The 21035-nt window shown below is 42.2% G+C and overlaps 1 protein-coding gene across 17 annotated transcripts in view; it reads left to right on the forward strand.

Moving 5' to 3' along the window:
- The first annotated feature begins 2285 nt into the window (after positions 1-2285).
- The window catches only part of Ktn1 (kinectin 1), a 97327-nt gene continuing 78577 nt past the window's right edge, over positions 2286-21035 (forward strand). For 8 of the 17 annotated variants that reach the window (XM_076544870.1, XM_076544873.1, XM_076544877.1 and 5 more), the window contains exon 1: positions 2286-2607. The gene's annotated coding sequence lies outside the window, so the exon portion shown is untranslated. The remainder of the gene's footprint in view (positions 2608-21035) is intronic. The other 9 variants (XM_076544871.1, XM_076544876.1, XM_076544878.1 and 6 more) reach the window with 2 other exon arrangements.

Here is a 21035-nt window from a genome sequence, read left to right on the forward strand (position 1 = left end):
TTCAAAGATGAGTGGTTCCAAGAAGCAGTTAGTGAAATGATGTGGGCCTGAAACTTGGCATAATGTTAATTCTGCCGCATTGGATTGGTCATAGCTATGACAGAGCCCTCCCAGATTCAAGAATGAGGACACACATCCTGAGTGACAGATGACTTGTGACCCTTATTGTTATACAAGCCCTTGCATGCCACATGTTTGAAAAGATTACCTACGAAAGGGGCACAGCACAGACTCCCTTCTGTGCATCAGCTCCTTTGTTTTCTTTTCTCCAGACAGGGTTTCTCCGTGGAGCCCTGGCTTTTCTGGAACTCACTTTGCAGATGAGGCTGGCCTCAAACTCACAGAGATACTCCTGCCCCTGTCTGCCAAGTGCTGGGATTAAAGGCATGGGCCATCACTGCCTGGCTCAATTTTTTTGTTTAAGAGCTGGTTACCTTCTTATTTGTTATTCAAGTGAAGGTGGTCCTGAAATCCCCACTCCCAGTTCTGTGCGCTGCCGTCTCTGCCTTCCCTGAGCTGGAGGAGTTAGGAGATACAATCTCTTACTCATATGTTGCAGGAATAGGCAGGCTTCTCCCTCATCTATCTGTATATTCCATGTCTTTAAATCTTTTTCAAAGTCCAGGAACATGGAATTGCTACATGCTAAAAGCAGTAAATTGCACTTTTGTCAATTGAGAGGGAGAGGAGAAATACTCTTTAGGTAGCTACGTTATAGCTTATAGTTTCAAGAAGGCTTAATTTCTTGGTTATTTTAATGCTGAGTGCTAATGCTTTTTAGCAAGTTAGTTGTGGGTTCCAGCAACATGGGTGGGTAGTAAGCAGCAAAGTTACTATAACTTTAGTTATAACTTAGGTTAATTATATGTGTTAATTACAGATAATTATGTTATATTTTACTATACTTCAAAACTTCGAGGGTCGATCTTACACCCCAATAGGGCTTGCCACCTGTAACATTTCCAGTAAATCTTTTTGTTTTGATGTGAGCCATTGGAAAGTTTATATATAATGAAGCATCCAGTCACTTCCCTTTGAAGAGTCAAATTCATCCAGAAAAGATGAAGTAGCCGATGCATTTATACTTCTTTATCGACTACAAGCAGCAGTACATTTATAGAACTGGTTCCCTAAAGACCATTTTGCTGTCTAACAAATGCACCAAAGTATTATTTGTGTGTAAAATGATGGTGTCCTTTTCCTAAAGTCAGATAGTTTTTCTTCTTCTCTTTTTTTTTTTTTGGGGGGGGAGGTAATTAGAGTTGTTTGTAAGCTATTCAAGAACCTTTAAATTCCATTACAGAAATGATACAGCTCCACTTTGTATTAAGCCATTAATGGTTTCACTTCCCAACAAAGCCGGCTCTTCTGGCATTCACAGGCTCAGGAGACAGCCGCTCAGCAACAGCGTTTTGCTGGCCTTGGAGCCGCTGAGGGCTGAGTAATGCTTATGAGAAGGAAAAAGAAGAGCAGGCTCCCTGAGTTAAAATCTGATAGAGAGTCGCGGTGGAGAAAGTGGTGACTAGTTGCTGGCAGAATTCTCAACACCTCCTCAGGCTGCTGGGGCATCTGCTTCAGTTTCCATTTCTGCTTTGGAGGTGCTCTGGAGAGCTGGGCCAGAAATCATCTGAATCCAGGTGCACAGTATTCTTGTAACAGCCATTCTGTTAATGTTAAGACCTATCTGCAGCTCAAATCCTTAAAGGATGTCCCTAGTCAGGATGTGGGTGACAGCGAGTCCTGTATCTCTACCCGCACTCCTGAAGCGGGGTAACTTTTGAGAAGAGCTTTGAGTATTTTGAAACTGCGTTCTGGGCAGTGACCGGCATTCTTTGAGAGAATAATACAAATTAATCACTAAAAAAATTAACACCGGATAAACCGCTTGCATCCTCGCAGCGGAGAGCAAAGAGAAGCAAGGGATTGGGGCCAATCCCTCTTTGCGCTGCCGTTTCTCATTATTTACCCTGGTTTAAGGAATGGCCACCAGCCAGCAGACACTGCAGCCTCATAGTATTTGCACAATTTATTTAGGTCGGTGTTTAATCTCTCTCGGTTTGTGTAGCTAGGATGGCTCCCAGAATTCAGAGAGAACTCTAGCTACTCAGCAAAGGGAGCTCGTTTTTGTTTTTTTGCTTTTAAATTTCAGAGGAATATCTGCTGCGTGTGTGTGTGTGTGATGTCCAGCAACTTTGAGTATGGTTCAGAGGAATTATCCGGTGTCCGGTGCCAAGTGGTACTCTGGTGCGAGGGTCACGTGAGACCAAGGCCGCGGGATGGGGGCTGGGAGTCAGAGTCGAGTTGAGTCGCTGAAGGGACTCCATAGAGACCTCCAGGCTGAGGGGGTGACGTCCCCGCAGGGCCGCGGGGGCATCTGGAGGCCGCCGGGCGCGCGGGCCTGTCCCTTTAAGGGGCCGGTCTCCGGGCCCCTCTGGCCGCGACGCCCGGACGTGCGGAGCCGCCCCGCCCCGAAGCCGCCCGTTTCCTGCGGGGCGGCGCGACGGCACCTGAGCTACTGCGGCGGGGGCCTGGGAGCGAGCGCGCCGAGCCGGCTGTGGAGCCCGCGCCGCCGCGTCGTCCCGGCCTGGTTCCCGGCTGCGCACCAGGGTGAGGAGCGGGGCCTCCGGGGGTGGGGTGGGGTCGGGGGGCGGCGGCTTCCGTGCGCTCGGGCGCGGGGCGCGTTCTCCGGGTAGGCCTCGGCCCCGGGGGTCGCAGTCTGCAGCGTCCGCCCAGGCCGCGCCGCCGCTGGCCCGCTCTGAGGATCCGCCTGCGGGTTCCGGCTCCGGGGCGCCGCCTCGGCTTCTGCCGGGCCGCCAGGCCCGACCCTTGCTCTCGCCGGTGGCCGGAGCTCCGGGGCCGGCTCCCGAGGGCGAGGTCGGCCCGCTCGGGCCGCGGGGTGACCGTGGAGCCTATTTTTAGCCCGGCCCGCGGGCCCCCGGGAGGGAGGGTGGATTAAGGCTCCGAGGAGGGCGGACGGAGGCAGCGCCTGGCCCGGGGCGCCCTGGACCGCGGCTGGGCCACGCGTGCGCCATGCTGGAGCCGCTCGCCTCTCGCTGGTCCCGGAGCGCGGCCCCTCCCACCGCCCGGTGCGCAGAGTTCGGGGAAATCCGCGAAGTTCTCCCTCCCTCCCTCCCAGGGGTGTGTCCGCCTCCGTGCCCAACAATGGGATTTGGGGGTGTCCGGGATCTGGTCCCGTTCGGGAGTGGGGGAGCAGAGTCCGGCCACCCGAGACCGGGACGCGAAGGGAGCAGCGTCCTCTCCTTTGTCCGGCGTGCACCTCGATGAGGTTAAAAAGTGGGCTGGTTATAGTGTCAGCCGGTCCTCCTGGGGGTGGAGGAGGAAACCGGGGTTCTAACAGCAGGGGCCTTTGCTAGACACGGATTCCGGAGCAGCTTAAACATAGCTCCAGAAGCTTACTGCTGAACAGTTCTGAGTTGTAGGGTGTTCTGAGAAATGTACACCCCTTACCCAGGTGAAGACGAGCACCCCAAAGGTGAAGTAAACACTGCGATGTGTAGCAGGTGACTTAGGGTGATTTGAGTTTTTGCCCGCATTAATGAGCAATGCAACAGCGGCCCCGGTGTGGCTTGAGACTTGAACTAATCTTCCTTCCCATGAGCTGAGCTGGGGCACTCCCGCTGACCTGTATTTTGTATGTCCCGCAGTGGCCGTTCATATTTGACATATTGCTGGATAAATCAGCCCCTCCCCCATTCCTTTTCCGGACCGTACAAGAAATAGCTGGGCTTAATTATGTAGGTTTCTTTCTCATGCCTACCTTGAGTTCGAAATGTCTCTTTTAATTTTGTAGCCCTCAGTAGACATAAGTGTCTTAATTATCAGGTGCGTTTAGAGAATAAGGTGTTCTACTTTACTGAGACACACACTGACTGAAACTTAAAATATAACAGGACCTATTGGAAAAAATTCCTCAAATGTATTAAAAACTTCAATATCATAAAGGCTACTCAGTTTATCCTTTTCTTGATTCATAGTCAGCATTATGAAGAGGCATTAGGTTTTTTTTTTTTTTTATTGCATTGGGATATTTCTGTGTCCTCCCTAAGTATTAGCAGTCTGTTGGGTAGTTTCCCCTTAAACAAACAGAATCCAATAAATCTATCCAAAATCCTCTCACCTCAAGCAGCTCACAGGCTTGCTAGTTTCTAAGTTTTCATTTTCTTTTGTTACGTTTATAACTAAAGACTAGACAGTTCTTGTTCTGAGGCTTAACTTGTTTTTTTTTTTTTTTTTTGGTTTTTCGAGACAGGGTTTCTCTGTGTAGCTTTGTGCCTTTCCTGGAGCTCACTTGGTAGCCCAGGCTGGCCTCGAACTCACAGAGATCCGCCTGGCTCTGCCTCCCGAGTGCTGGGATTAAAGGCGTGCGCCACCAACGCCCGGCTTCTGAGGCTTAACTTGTAAAGGACCATGTTAAGATTGGTTGTTGGTCAGTTTTTAGCTGGAATTTTACTTGAACTATTTGGAGGATGTATTGTTTTTCCAGGGAGGGGCACATTGGGATGAACCAAGAATCTTGAGAATGCCCAACCAACACTGTGCTTTAGAGGGACACCTCTAGCCCTGGGATATGTATTGCTATTTGTGTGCTTTTTTTATAGCAAAATTTTAATTAAAAAGATTTTCAATACTTCGTAAAAGTTAAAATTTAGCGAACTTAATGGTTCCAGGAGAGTTTGGTTTAGAAAATGCAGGGAAAAAGCTTTACATAACATTCAGGTGTTGGAGAGTACCTTTGGGTGCTTGTGTGGGGTCTCAGAGTACTCTGAAGGCAAATCCTGAGTGTCCATAGAGACTAGAAGCCACTGTCTAGAGGAGACAGGGACTACCTCGTATTCATAAACAGACTGCATTTCATTTCATGCTGCTTCCATTTTTAGGAACATAGTTTGGGGTGTCCTGATAAAAAAAGATGTAGTTTATGTGTAAGTGGCTGGGGGAAATTGGTCTAAGAATATGAACTGTATTTTTCCTGTAAATAGGAATTTAAGGAGAAAAACAAGGTGCCATGAACCAAAGAGTTTAACTTAAAGCTGTCTCTAAAAGTCTAGAAGAGGAAAGTAATGTTTTACAAGTGTTTGTCAGGTGAAGGAATTGGTGTTTACAGTGTCTTTGAAAGAAGTGACAGTGTTAAATTGTTTTTAAGCCTTTGGACTTCTAAAAAATACTTGGGATTTAGCTCAGTGGTAGAGCGCTAGGCAAGTGCAAGGCCCTGGGTTCGGTCCTTAGCTGGGGGCAGGGGGACCAAAAAAACCCAAAAAATACTGTTGGGCGCAATGGTGCTTTAAACCCAGTACAGTACTCCTGAGCCAGAGGCAAGTGGGTCTCTGTCAGTTCCAGGACAGCTAAGGTCACATAGTGAAGACCTTGGTTCCAAAATAAAAATAAAGGTTCAAGCTTTAGCTTTTTTGTTGTTGTTTTTCAAGACAGGGTTTCTCTGTAGTTTTGGAGCCTGTCCTGGATCTTACTCTGTAGACCAGGCTGGCCTCTAACTCACAGAGATCCGCCTGGCTCTACCTCCTGAGTGCTGGGATTAAAGGTGCCTCGCTTGAGCTTTAGCATTTAACTAAAAAGCTTTACTAAAAATTTAAACAATCTCCTCACCCATCTTTAAAAGAAAGGGTCTGGTCTCTACTCTACCATAGAGACATTTGTACTCCCATGTAGTACACTGTAGTACACTGTAGCAAAGGATTGGAATCAACCTAGTTGTCCATCAGCAGATGAGTGGATAATGAAAATTAGGTCTGTATATAAAACAGAATACTACCTAGCTCTAGGGAAAAATTAGGTCAAAAAATTTGCAGGAAAGTGGATAGAAAGTGGAATGTATACTAGTAATCAAGGTCACACAATCTCAGTTAGGAATAGCTGAATGTTGTCTCTTGTAAGTGGAGTCTAGCCTATAATTTCTCTTTATGTACAACAGTGTACATGTAGGTCCATATAATAAGGTAAGAGAACAAAGGCTAAAATAAAGAAAAAAGAAAGGGGCTCACTCTATAGCCTTGACTGGCCTTCAGCTCACAGAGATCTCTGTCTACAGCTGCCTCTTGAGCAGTACACCTGACTCCTGTGGGCTTTTATTTGCTTTTATAGACAGAGAAGCAAGACAAACTTTCAATAAAATTTTTTTTTTTGGTAGAGATTCCGATGGGAAATACAACATTCCCAGGAAAAGCTCTTTAAAAAGTTGTGTTCTGCTACTCTACATGACATTTCCCCCCTCCCCCCTCCAGTCCTCCCTTTGGTAGGCGAGGGGTGTATTGTTCACCTAGGTACCTAGCTCTCTATCATCTTAACTACTCTATCATCTTAACTACTACAGGGGACTGAGAACTTTGAACTCTTTAAGTCGGCTTTCAGCAAAGTGATTTGTTACTAATTGTAGCAATTGTTTGTACTCCTTTTTCTTCCAGGATTCTCTGCATATTGGGTTCCATCCTCACTAACTGGCTCTTTTTCTTTATTGGTCATCCTGTAAAAGTTGATGTGCTCAATCCTTGATTCACTTTCTCTTTATATTCTTCTGGCAGTTTCATCCAGTGTCATGGCTCAAATATCTACTTAAATGTCTAGTCTGGTTTCCCTCTGCACTTGAGACAATGTTAGGGCTTTCCACTCAAACTAAGCTTCCCTGTTTCTCCTCCACCCACTTCTTCTGATGCTGCTGAACCCACTTATAGCTGATGCCATCCACCCTACAGTCTGGCAAAATGGTTGGAGTTATTTCTGACTTACCTGTTTGATGGTTGACACTCTCTGATTTTTCTTGTCCTAATAACATGATGAGAATCCAAACACTTGGCACTGCTAACGGCCTGGTCCAAGGCACTCCCACTCTTGCTTAGATACGTGAAGTTGTCCTCCTCATGGTCTCCTTGCTTCAGTCCTGACTCCCTACTGTTGTGTGATCGTTTGTGTCTGACAAATAAAGCTCACCTGGAGATCAGAGCTAGCCACTAGTTAACCAGAGAGGCCAGGCAGTGGTGGCATGTGCCTTTAATCCCAGCACTTGGGAGGAGTAAGCAGGAAATTGTGGAGTTTAAGGCCACCCTGGGCTACACAAGATTGAACCAGTCTAAAAGAGAATCCCAGCAGTAGGGAGGTGGAGACAGGATCTCCGCCTCCATTCAGTAGTAGAGACTGGAGCCCCTCTTCGGTCTGAGAGTTCATAGAGATAAGTCCCTGGTGGCTGGCTGCTCTCCTTCTCTGATCTTTCAGCTTTCACTCTTGATATCTGACTCCAGGTTTTTATTGTTAAGACTAATCAAGATTGCGTACACCACAGCAGCCAGATCATACCGCTTCTCAGAAGTAGTCCTTACAGCCTGGAAGGCCATACACAATCTGGGCATGTTCTCTCTAGCTCTCCTGGCCTCAGTTTAGACCCCACCCAGGTTGTTTGTTACCCTTCTTCTATCACTTCCCCGGTAAAGCATTGTTATTCAGGGGTCATTTTTATGCCTGTTTTGTTTAGAACTATACCTCTCCTTCTAGTCTCTACTGTGTTCTAGTCTCTGTACCATGCTCCATTTTCTCTTTTAGCACTTGTGCCTTTTAGCATACCTGATAATATTCCTGTTAATTGGGTTTATTATTTCTTCTATACTCACACACATACTATAATACAACTTTTAAGAGAACAGGCATTTTATTTGTTTTGCTTCTTTATTTATGTATTTGTTTTGAGAGAGAGTCTTCTCATATAGCTGAGGCTGTCTGTCCTTGAACTTGCTAGGTAGTCCAGGCTATGTAACCCAGGTTGGTTTGAATTTTCAACCTTTCTGCCTTCTCCTTCCCAGTATGGGATTATGAATACATGCAGTTACAACTCACACTTCTTTGTTTAACCTAAGTATTTAAGGCATTGCCTGGCTCATGATAGGTGCTAAGAAAGAATTGGTCAAATGAGTTAATTAAGCCTGCGTCCTGCAGCTCCTGTCTTTTGTGGATACTGCCTTCTGGATCCTGTGGCTTTTAGTTTGTTTCTTAGACAGTTCCTAAGAACTTTCAGAGAACAGAAAGGAGTGGCAGGGAGACTCTGGAACCTTTTGGTAGAGGGAATAAATAATGTTACACTGTGGTAGAGATTGAGTTACCCACTCCATATAATTAAGACTATTGGTTAATTTAAAAAAATTGGTTAAAAGAAGGACTTAAAATACATAGGTACTTTAGTCAGGTGAAGTGATATGTGCCTTTAATTCCAGCACTTGAGTGGTGTGGGGAACAGGCAGGTGGATTTCTGTGAGTTCAAGGCCAGCCTGGTCTATATAGTGAGTTCGAGGACAGCCAGAGCTATGTAACGAGATCCTGTCTTGAAAAAATATCCCAAACCAAACCATGACACATTAAATATTTGTACTCAAAGCATTTAACATTAATTTATATGTATATCTTTTTATTTAGAATAATCAATTTTCTTAGAATAGGGGGTCTTCTGATTTTCTTTCCATAGATTGTATTCTAAAAGCATTGTCTATAACTTCATTGTTTCTAACTTTTTTTAAAATTTATTTTATGTACATTGGTGTGGAGGTGTCAGATCCCCTGGAACTAGAGTTTTATATACAGTTGTAAGCTGCCATGTGGTTTCTGGGAATTGAACCCAGGTCCTCTGGTTAAGAGCCAGTGCTCTTAACCACAGAGCCATCTCTTTAGCTGCTCCCCCCCCCCCCCCTTTTGGTTTTTTGAGACAGGGTTTCTCTGTGTAGCTTTAGATCCCAAAACTCACTCTGTAGCCCAGGCTGGCTTTGAACTTAGAGAGTTCTGCCTGCCTCATGTACCACCACCTGAATGTCTAAAACTTGTAATATTGGTTTCTTTAAATGAATGAAAATGTTGATAGTGAGGAATTCAAAATCCTGGAGTTTTCCAGCCCTTCAAAAGGTCTTGATTTATTTTCCTACATTTAGCTTTTGGCAGACATTAGTCATATATTTCTGCAAAAGAGAGACACGCTAGTGCCTTCAGGGAGAGGCCAAGACAGCACCATTTTGAGTAAACATCATAGTAGCTCTAGGGTCTTAGCAGTCCCTACTGCTAAGGAGAATGCCCTTTGCCCACATTTCTTTATTTTACTGTTTTCCTTTTCTTTTTTCAGAGGGGGTGCTGGTGATTGAATCTAGGGACTTATGTAAGCTTGGGAAAGTGCTCTATCATTGAGTTACAGCCTCCATCCATTTCTTTGTTTTGATCTGAGTAAATTTGTAATTATCAGTAATTTTTTGAGATTCAGTGAGTACATTGTTTATTAGGACACATTGTTATGTTACATGCTCATTGAAAAATGTGGGACAATTCTTTATTGTTACACAGGAACCAGCTGAGTTGCCAAGTAAACAGTAATAAGCTAGAATTTGAAAGGAAACTTGCAGGTCTTAGGCCTTATTAACGCTAAGGTTTTCTGTTAAGTTCTTTACCTTCCAGTTCTTAATTACGTGCATTCATGTGTCTGCGTTAGGGACAGTGTTAGGCAGTCTGAAGAGCTTTGCTTTGAGTCACCTTGCTGGTTAGTGCCACCTGGCCATGGCCAACTACAACAGTCACCTCGAACTCATTGCTCTTTGCTTTTTTTCAAACTTGCATGTATATTTTGTCCCTAAGCCATTTTTTTGTTTGTTTTGTTCCTTTTGAACTCTGTAAGCAGGACTCTTTTTGTATGAATTTATTTGAAACTTCCCTTTTCCATTCAAACTTTGTAGTCATGGTACTTATTTTTTGCCACACAGATTTTTGTTTGATTGTTGTTTTTTTCTGAGACAGGTTGCCCAGACTGACCTTGAACTCAGGACCTCCCTGTTTGCCCCCAGTGCTGACTTTAGAAAGCAGCTGCATCATTCATTGTGCCTGTGTGTAGCTTTCTGTGTGTTGCTGGACATTCTTGTCTCCTTTTCTTAACACATGGCTGTTGATTTTTCTGTTGGGTTATATATCTTTCTTTTTGGCTGCTAGGAGTTATTCGTATGACCTGAATACTCATTCACAGTCAGTTATGTATTACAAATAACTTCTGCTACATTATGGTTTGTTGTCATTTTTTATGTTGACTGTATTAAAACTAGTTTAGTTTTAATTTATCATTATTTTCCTCAGTGATTTATACATTGTATCCTGAGATTGTATTAAGATCAAGATTATGAGAATGTTTCTGCCTATTTCTTAGAAAGTTTCTATGCTGCCTCCGTTTTGTTCCTGAAGTTGACTTTGTAATTCTTCTTTATGTGATTGTTTCTTTTTCTGCCAGCTCTGCATTGTGTCAAGGTTCCAGTTTTTCAGGGCTAAGATGTGTTTGTTTACTAGATTCCTCAGTAGTTTCCTACAAAATAGGGTTGTTTTAAGGATTGTATCTGTGTTTTGCTTTATTGATTATGTAGGATTCATTAAAAAAAGTGAGGAAGTGAGGATAGTTATATTCTTTGAAATATCAAACCCAACGCCCATAGGAAATGTAAAAGATTTGTAAGCCTCTCAGACCAGGCCTGTGTTTGCTGTGGTTTTCTTAATTTGTCAGTGCTTGCTGCCTGAGTCAGTGCTGTGAGGACCGGTTCCTTTGTGTCCAGCTGGTGAGTGCTGGACTGAGTAAGCTCTCAGCTCTCCCACAGTGCTGCTCTCTGCTCTCCTTTCGTGCCCCGTCCCGTACCCCCCCCCCCCCCCACTTGTGTAGGCTTTCCATCTCTGCTTTCCCTTAAACGGATGGTTAGGAATTTGCTTGTGGAGTGACATTAAAGTCAAAATTAAAGTTTAGACTACAGATTAGATAGTAAGGTTTTAGAAACAAGAATCCGTGAGCACCCTCGAGTGTGCCCGTCTGAGAGTGTGTGTCCATAGCATAAACCACCAAGAAAGGAATTTTCTCTGTTGAAGAGGATGCACTATTTTTGTACTTACTCTGTGTGTGTGTGTGTGTGTGTGTGTGTGTGTGTGTGTGTGTGTGTATACATGTATTTTTCCGATGTAATTTCCAAATGTAATTTCCGATGGTTTCATGAGATCTAGCATGGACTAAGCCCATTGTTTAAAGTGTTACTGCACTGGTGAAGTGGTTTCCATTCTCAAGGCACTGACCTTGTACTCCTGTCGCAGTTTCTTGGTTTTCTTAGTAATCTATTACTCTCTTGTCCTGGTTGCCTAACTGAAAAGAGATTTTACAGTATTTCAGTTTGTGTATCTTTAATGTTACCGAGGTTGCTTTGAAAATACATGTGGGTGAGCATGGTGGCATCAGCCTGAAACCCTATGGCAGAAACCAAGAGGGGGAGAAAAAAGAAGAAAAAAAATGTCTACAAGCCAGTCTGGTGGAGGCATTTTCTCCTCAGTGGAGATTCCCTCTTGCCAGACATGTCTAGGTTTAAGTCAAGTTAACAACCTGACCAGCATGGTGATTTGACTAGAATATGATTTTAGGTGAAATTTTGCATTTTGATGGTCATTTCAGGAAAGGTTAATACTTTGTCTTTATTTTCTTTTGTGTTATTTATCTCTTTTTAAAAAATAATTTATTTTTTATTTGCATTGATGTTTTGCCTACATGTATGTCTGTGTGAGGGTGTCAGATCTTGGAGTTACAGACAGTTGTGAGCTGCCATGTGGGTGATGGGAATTGAACCTGGGTCCTCTGAAAGAGCAGTCAGTGCTCTTAATTGCTAAGCCATCTCTCCAGCTCATATTGTTTATCTTTTGCAAATTTATTTATATCAAGCTTGTTTTTAAGATCTTACTGACAAATATAGTGGATTTGTAAACCTTTAGCTTGTATAAAGGGAATTCACTATTTTTCAGGTTTTAAGTACTTTGTTTTCTATGAATAAAACTTTGGATTATTTATATAAAACATTATGGTGTGTGTTTATGATGGTGTATGTGTGTGGGTACCCATCTGCCACAGTGTATGAGCAGAGTTCAGAACACAACCTCCTGGAATTATCTGGCTTTCCACCGGAGGGTCCAGGGGTCAGACTTCATGTTGGCAGGCTTGGGTGGTTGCCAGTTACTTTTGTATGGATAAAACACCTCGACAAAAAACAAGTTAGGGGAGGAAAGGTGGAGGGGACTGTGGAGGGAGGTGCAGCGGCAGGAGCGGGAAGCTGGCGCGGCCCTCTAGCGCTGGCCTTCCTCTATCTGGCACGGCCCTGGGTTCCTACCCTTCAGCAGTACCCCAGATATGTGAGCCCGTCAGGGACGCGTCTCACTGAACCACCAGAGACAGCAGCAGGCTTCGGTCCTGGTGAAGACATCTCACTGGCTCTGGATGTTTTTGTTTGATGTAAATGATCTTGTCTTTGCTCTACTGATTTGAAATAACTTTCGGCAATCTATTTGGGTTTCCTTGAGTTAGTTAAGTTTTGTGAGACAGGGTCTCACAGTGTAGTCCTAGATGATCTAAAACTCATATGTAGATCAGGTAGGCCTTGAACTCACAGAGACGAGCCTGTCTGTGCCTTGAGCACTGGAGTTAAATGAGTGCTCCCGGGTTAGTTGTTTTTTCCTTTAATTATGAAAAGAAATTAGTACTGACCTTTACTCTTTGTGTGTCTATGTAAAGTGATTTTTTTTTTCATTTCTGGACTCTTGCAAAATACAAACAGTTATTTTGGGCTCCTTAATTTACAAAGTTACCTTGCTTTGTAAGTGGTTACACTCCAGTACTTGTGTCTTGTGTCTGTATTGGCTTGAGTTTCTCCTCTAATCTAACTGAAGGCCTGTTAATGGATGTCCTTTGAGACAGTATCTCTCTCTAGTCCAGGCTGCCCTCAAATTCCCTATCCTCCTGCATTAGCCCTCCAAGTGTTGGTGTGATAGGCATGCACCACCATACCTAGGCCCTCTAACCTATTTTTGTCATTTATTAGTTTTAAATTTTTGATTGCTTTTTACTTTTATTTTGCAGAAATTCCAATTCATATTTGTTTAGTCGCTTCTTTATATTGACTGCTTTTTGTTAGTATTTGTTTTAGTTAGGGTTTCTATTGCTGTAATAAAATATCATGACTAAACTCTGTGTGTTTTGAATGAAAATGAGGACATGACCTCTCCCAGGTATGGATGAGGAAGTTTTTTTTATTGTAGATATTATGGAGAGAACAAACAGCCAGAGGCATCTGGAAGGGTGCAGATTGAACATGGCCAGCAGTCTGAACCAGGCTATGAGAAGAGAGAGAGGAAGGAGAGTGAGGGAGAAGAGAGAGGAACCAAGAGGCCAAGAGAGCACATGGGAACCAAGAAGGCGTGTAGCCAAAATGGCTGAGTTACACAGCAATCAGAGGCTGGGGGAAGGGAAGTGAAGCCCAGCCACCTGGGCAGGAGAGGTTTAGGGTAGGGGTGGGGTGAGAAGTGCTGGGAGGAGCCGCAGGTACTGAGTGAGACTTGTCCCAGGTTTCTTTGGGACCCGACAATTCCATCTTATAGGTTATAGTCCATCATCCAGAGAAATCAGATCAGAAATTCAGGCGCCTGGAGGCAAGAATTGTGGAGAGGCCCTGGAGGAGTGCTGCCCACTGGCTTGCTCCTCATGGTTTGTCTAGCCTGCCTTCTTGATTGCATGCATGTTCACAGCCCTGGGATGGGCTTGCCCACAGGCCTATCTGGTGGGGGTGTTTTCTCAGTTGAGGTTCTTTTTTCCATAATGACTCTATAGTGTTTATCAAATTTTACATAACACTAGCCTGCACAATATTAATGAATGTGACGTATTCATGCATGGATATAGCATATTTTGATCATATTCATGCCTCTGTTACCTCATCTGTCCATCCCTCTGTCCTTCCCTGGAGTGCCCTTTCTACTTTCATGTGTTTCTTCCTGTATTCTACATAGGAGAAAATCGCTGATGCTTGTCTCTGTCTGCCCCCCCCCTCCCCCAACATGATTGTCTCTAGTTCTGTCTGTGTCCTGTAAATGAGAGGATTTTCTTCTTTGTGGCTGAATGAATTCTCTACTGGCATATACTACATTCTCTTAGTTGATAGACACCTGAGTTGATTCCATAAACTTGGCTGTTGCAATAAACATGGATGTGTAAGCATCTTTACTATATGCTGTTTTTGATTCCTTTAATATTTACTTAGGGAGTGGTATAGCAGGATCATATGATAGTTTTATTTTTCGATTTTTAGAGTCCCTTGTAGATGTAACCAATCGTCTTTTTAAAATAAGAAACACAGAGCCAATGTAAAAGAGAAAGCCGAGAGGTCAGAGCTCAGAGATAAAATCTTACCTCCTGCAGTGCTCCTAACTTCCCCAGAGAGAGCTACTTCCTGTTTGTCTGTGTTTAAATAGTCTTTCTATTCTGCCTTCTCATTGGTTGTAAACCCAACCACATGACTGCCTCATCACTGCCTGTAAGTACCGCCCTCCAGGTCTTAAAGGCGTATGTCTCCAATACTGGCTGTATCCCTGAACACACAGAAATCTACCTAGCTCTTCTAACCACCACGCTCTTGCTATGGCTCTAATAGCTCTGACCCCAGGGCAACTTTATTTATTAACATAAAATTAAAATCACATTTCAGTACAAATAAAATATCACCATAGTCCCTCATACAGATTTCCAAAGTGGTTGTACAACATTTCTAACAGTATACATTACTACCCCCACCACGATCTTTTGGTTTAAGTTTTTTTTTTTTCAAAGTTATTAATTAAGTCCTGGATATTAATTCTCTGTCGAATGAGTAGTCTGTAGAGATTTCCTTGTTTTTTAGCTGACTTTTTCACTCTTTCCTTCTCAGTGTAGAATTGGTTTGTTTGGTGCAATCTCATCTGTCATTTACTAGTCCTTCCTGAGCTGTGAGGATAATGTCTAGTCATTGCCTGTGCCTCTATCTTAACGTCTTCTCTGCTGGCAGTTTCAGGGTTACAGGCTCTTGTGCTGTGGGATGGTCTGTATGTCAAATTGCTCTGATTGGTCAATAAATAAAACACTGATTGGCCAGTGGCCAGGCAAGAAGTAGGTGGGACAAGGAGAGAGGAGAATTGTGGGAAGCAGAAGGCTGAGGCGGAGAGACACTGTAGCCGCCGCCATGACCAGCAGCATGTGAAGATGCCGGTAAGCCACCAGCCATGTGGCAAGGTATAGATTTATGGAAATGGATTAATTTAAGCTATAAGAACAGTTAGCAAGAAGCCTGCCACGGCCATACAGTTTATAAGTGATATAAGTGTCTGAGTGATTATTTTATAAGTGGATTGTGGGACTGCGGGTCTTGGAACCTGGAGAGAAGCCCTCCAGCAACACTCTTGACTTGCTTTCGGTGGATTTTCAGGTAGGTGAGAGAGACGGCTCTAGTCTCAGTCTTCTCCGTGTGGATGCCTGGTTTTCCCAGCACAGAAAGAGGCTGCCTTTCTCTCGCGTGTTTTGCACCTTTGTTGTCGGTTGGCCATACATGCTTGGGTTTGTTTCTGAGTCCTTAAACCAGCTCTGGGGTTATCTTTATGTCAGTGCCATGCTGTATTTGTTACTGGGGCTCTGTAGTTTAAACTGAAACCAGGCACTGTGATAGCTCTAGTAATGTTCCTTTTGCTGAGTATTGCTTTTGGACATTTTGACTACCAGTAATAGATAATTGCTTATCACTATTGCATACTGCCTATAAATGAACCATTTTTCTAAAAAAAATGCATTTGGCTTAAAAAAAGGCAACATAAAATTAGGTATTATAGGCTTAAAGGACAGGAAACATGGTATAATGGTGGTCTGTTCTGAGGCTCAGTGATGAGATTACAGATTATTTTACCAAGATGTAATAAACTTGCTTGCTCAGTGTGACCTTACAGCTATTCTTGTCCATTGAATAGCATGCTTATGGGCTAACTCATGAACATGTGCTTCTTTTAAAGTTGGATTCACTTAGTCCCATTTCGTTGTTTTATAGTTAAGGAATTTTAAGTTCCTAGGTTGAGAACTACCTGTTGTTGGATATACATAGTCTTGTTTTCTTGGATGTGTCTGTTGGCTTGTGTTTTTGGTGACTGTATATGAATGGGGGTGAGAACCACTTTTAGTTTGCTTAGTCTTGTGTTTCGATAATTTCCCCCCAATTGGTTTTTTTTTTTTTTGGATACAGGGTTTCTTTGTTCTGGAATATGCCCTGTAGACCAGGCTGGCCTTGAATTCAGAGATCCGCTTGCCTCTGCCTCCTGAGAACTGGGATTAAAGGCGTGCGCCACCACTGCCTAGCTTCCAGTTGTTCTTTTAAGTCATCCAGCTTAGGTAATTTTGTTCAAGTACAGAAAACATTTAAAAGTAGGGTGTGTGTGTGTATCACTTTCATTTTTTAAGGCTTAGTTTGAAGAAAATGTTAGTAGATGTGAGAATAAGTGAACATCCCAGTAAGAAGAAAATAGAATTCCAAGTTTCTTTTATTTATTTGAAATTTAATAGTATATGACGATATTGCTTCAGTTTTCCTCTGTGCAAGAAGACAATTTTTATTTCTGTTTTTACTTCTAAAAGTATAATGTAACTGAGTGTGGTGATTTACACCTTCAATTATGTATTTGGGAGTATGAGGCCAGCTTGAGCTACCTAGTAAGACCATATCTATTTAAAAAAATAATAGTGTGCATTAAGGATGGTTCCAGGCTGGAGAGATGGCTCAGTGGTTAAGATCACTGACTGCTATTCTAGAAGATGTAGGTTTAATTCCCAGCACCCACATGGTAGCTCACACTGTCTGTAACTACAGTTCCAGGGGATCTAACATCGTCACGAAGGCATGAATATAGACAAAACACCAATGCTTAGGGAAAAAAAAGGTTCCTAGTGGAGCATGGTGGTGTATGCCTTAATCTTGCGGGTCTCAACTTGCTTTAATACAGTTCCTTGTATTGTGGTGACCTCCAACCATAAAATTATTTTTGTTTCTACTTCATAACTATAATTTTGCTGCTGTTATGAATTGTAATGTAAATATCTGATATGTGACCCCTTTGGAAGGGTCGTTTAACCCTAAAGGAGTCGTAACCCACAGGTTGAGAGCACTGCTTTAAGAGCACTTGAACCACTGTGTAGCTGGAAGGTTTTTCTGGTCCTGCTTGGCCCTGTGGTCCCCCAGCTGCTTATAAAATAAACATTAGAAGGCTTAATATTATTTACAAACTGTATGGCCAATGGCTTAAGTTTTTTGCTAGCTAGCTCTGTCATCTTGGGCGGCTCAGTCTCTCAGACTCCGCCTTTCTCTTTCCTGTCTCCTTGGATTTTCTGCCTACTTTTAAGATGCCTTGCCATAGGGCAAAGCAGCTTATTTATTAACCAATGGGAACGACATATATTTACAGTGCACAGAAAGACATCCCCCAACACCACTGCTTTAAGAACCATCACTCAGGAAGCAGAAGCAGGCAGGTGAATCTCTTGAGTGTGAGGCTGGCCTGGTCTACAGAACTAGTTCCAGGACAGCCAGGGCTACACAGGGAAAAACTTTGTCTCAAAAAACAAACAATGAAAAAGTGGTTCCTTAAATATCTATTTTAATGTGAAAGAGATTTAACTATTTGTGATCTCATTCTTTTTAAAAATGTAATGATTTTTGTTTTTTTATGTATAGTTTCAGTTTATGTAACTGTTATGTTCAATATAAGTGCTCTTTTATATATTTTTCTATATTGTAGTCTTAACTGTTGTATAATATTTCTGTAGATGTTCCACATTGAAATTATTTGTTTTCCCATTAAGAACAGTGAAATCCATCTCTCTCTCAGTATATAGACACATATACTTTTACTAGTTAAGTAGTTTGATTGAAATTCTTAAAATTATTTTTAGACTTAAATATCTTTGAGACAGGTCTCACTGGTGGTCTTCCTGCTTCAGTTTGCAAGTCACAACTTGCCACATGTCTCATACCATGAAAATTTTGTATTACACATATTCTTAATATGAACTGGCTTTTGTGCCTTCTAAGAGATTTATACAACTCATTTTAACTCAGTGATATAGCTCAATTTTTTTTATAAGAAAATGTATAAATTTTAAGAGAATAAGTAAATAGAATTTAAAAGCAAGATGATTACCATTCATAATAAATACTCTGAAATACAGCATATGAATCTTATTTCTCCATATTTTTTCTTGGTCTTGTAGTGCTATGGGAGTCATGCATGCCAGGCATGTGCTTTACCATTGAGTAATCCTGTCCCCTATATTGTTAATATTTTTGAAATTCTTTAAATGTACTGCATTGCAGGGTTGAACTCTTTGATTCTTATTTTGATTCTTATTTTGTCTTATTAGAACAAGGTTTTTGTGCAAAGATGTATGTTTTCCCTTTAGAGAATCTGGGAATTATTTGTAAACATTAGTGGGTATACTTTTCTTTGTTTGTAGTAAAGAAATAGTATATTTCATTAATTTATTTTATTTTTTGGTTTTTCAAGACAGGGTTTTTCTGTGTAGTTTTGGTGCCTGTCCTGGATCTTGCTCTGTAGACTAGGCTGGCCTTGAGCTCACAGAGATCCGCCTGGCTCAGCCTCCCGAGTGCTGGGATTAAAGGCATGCACCACCACTGCCTGGCCTCATTAATTTCTTGAAGGGTTTACTCCTGAGTAAAATAGAAAAGAGACTATTGTGTGGACTGTGCTTTGAGCAAAGTTTGGGCTTGATTTCTTGTGTCCTGTGCAAAATTCGCTCTTGATTTACTTAACAGAAATTTCATTTGCCATTATTGGCTGTTTCCAACATTCAGATTAGAATCCATTAAAATTTGCATATGGCTAGGTTGAAAAGGTAATTAATGCTTCATGCCTGATAAGGGGAAATTAACAAAGGTCACTTTTGCCAAGTCTACCTGGTCTCTGTTACCAATTCAACAAACAGGGCTTAGAAAATGTTAATGATGGAGTTTCCATCAACTACAGATAACTTTGTCTCAACCCTTTTCCTCCGCTTTCCCATTACCTCTACCTGGTAAATTCCTTAGCTCGTCTTTTTTCCTTTCCGAGATGGAGTTTTTCTGTGTAGTTTTGGTGCCTGTCCTGGATCTTGCTCTGTAGCCTAGGCTGGCCTTGAACTCACAGAGATCTATCTGCCTGCCTCTGCCTCCCAAGTGCTGGGATTAAAGGCATGCGCCACCACCGCCTTTTTTTTTTTTTTTAGTTCCCTTTTATTTTGTTCCTAGGTCATCAATGTATAACCCTGTTACCTGTAGCTATAAAGTGAATTTAGGGTGTACTAATAGATATAATACATGCTTCTTTATTAAGCACTTAATTTTACCTGTAACAAATATGGAATTGAACATTTTGTAATCTTTTTAAAGTCAAAGCTTAACATTTTAAGGCAAGTGATTCTGACAGTGCTATATCCCTATTTTTAGTTATTGAATTTATTATATATAACATATCTTAATTATATAAAATTATGACTTTTTTAAACTTTAATTATTGCATTTTTTATATGTAACATATCCTCCACCCCAACCCCCTGCTCCAAGACAGGGTTTCACTGTGTACCTCTGGCTATCCTGGAACTCATTATGTAGACCAGGCCTTGAACTCAAGATCCACCTGCCTCTGACTCCTGAGTGCTAGGATTAAAGGCATGTGCCACTATACCTGGCTTATATAACACCTCCCAACCCCCTCTTCTCTTTCTTCGAGACAGGGTTTCTCTGTGTAGCTCTTTAGACCAGGCTGGCCTCGAACTTACAGAGACCCCCCCTGCCTCTGCCTCCCAAAGGGATTAAAAGTGTGATTTTTGACTTTAGTAGAATTGAATTTAATTATAACCATAGTATTTATAGTTTTTGTTTATTTTATTTTTTTAAAATAGAGTCTTACGTTATTCAAGCTGGCTTTGAATGTGTACCAGCACATCCAGTTTAAATGGTTCTAAGGATTGAATCTTGTGCTAGCAAGCACTCTGTGAACTAAGCAACCCCAAGTACTTGTAGGTTTAATAGCTATACTCTGAGTTGGTCTTGAAGCTGAGTGTTTTATGTCTTCAGCTTGTATGTGATGCTGCTCTGTGTCCTGACATTGTGGCTAGGTTCCTCCACATACAGTTGAGATCTGTATGAGTTCAAGCAAAAGTCTTGAGGGAATTCCATGAAAATCCAGAGGAAGGCAGCACCATTCCTTCAGATCTGTGGGACCTGAAAATGGACATAGAAAGTGAGCCTAATGTGAGGACAGTGTTTCAGACCTCTGTGCTCTGGCGTTGGGTCTCTTTGCCATCAGTGTTTGCTGCTTTTGCTTTTTGTTTGGATGAACTTGGTTAGTATGATCACAGAGGAAGATTCTGGAAGCCTACGTAGGTGTGTATAGGTAGGTGTATGGATTTGGCGTACTACTCTTGTAGCTTCTCTGTCTGCTGCTAAGCAAAACTTTGAAATGTGTACCAATTCATTTTTCTTCTTCTCTCAATGGCCCAGCACAGCTGTATATCCTGTGGATGCTTTAAAAAAAAAAATAGAACACAAAACACTCATCTTTAAAAGCATTTCAGTTGAACAGTAGCTAACAGGCAGACAAAGCAAATTGTGTTTAATTGACTCACAAATGAGATGAGTTGTCAGGGAGGAACAATTTTAAACATTTAGCATGTGATTCCTTCCCCCCTTGAACTTGTGTGATCTTACCGTAATAAATTGCTTGTGGAAATGTGACTTTTAGTCAGAAAGATTAATCTTATGCCTATTGAACTATTTTGTTTTCAGGTTCTGTTTCAATTTTAGATGTGGGTCATTGCTGGTGTAACTTAAATTAAGAATGCTCTGGTTTTAAAATGAGCTATTAATTAATTGAAAGGCAAAGTTGATTTTAATAAGCTTAAAGCTGTTTATGATTACCATATATAGTCATTCTGTTTGGCTTGGCAGTTAACACAGACAAATAAATATAAATGACTCTTTTACTGACATCTATATTCAGGGAGGATCTCATGTGGCTCAGGTTGGGTTTCAACTCTTGATTCTTCTGCCTCAGCCTGCATGCTGGGATTGCAGGCCTGAGCCAGCACACTGTCCCCAGTACCTTTATTTTGCCCCTCTGCCTACCTAATGCTGGGATTGCAGGCC

The sequence above is a fragment of the Peromyscus maniculatus genome, chromosome 9 (genome assembly GCF_049852395.1).
Source record: "Peromyscus maniculatus bairdii isolate BWxNUB_F1_BW_parent chromosome 9, HU_Pman_BW_mat_3.1, whole genome shotgun sequence".
In the NCBI taxonomy this organism is placed as follows: domain Eukaryota; kingdom Metazoa; phylum Chordata; class Mammalia; order Rodentia; family Cricetidae; genus Peromyscus; species Peromyscus maniculatus.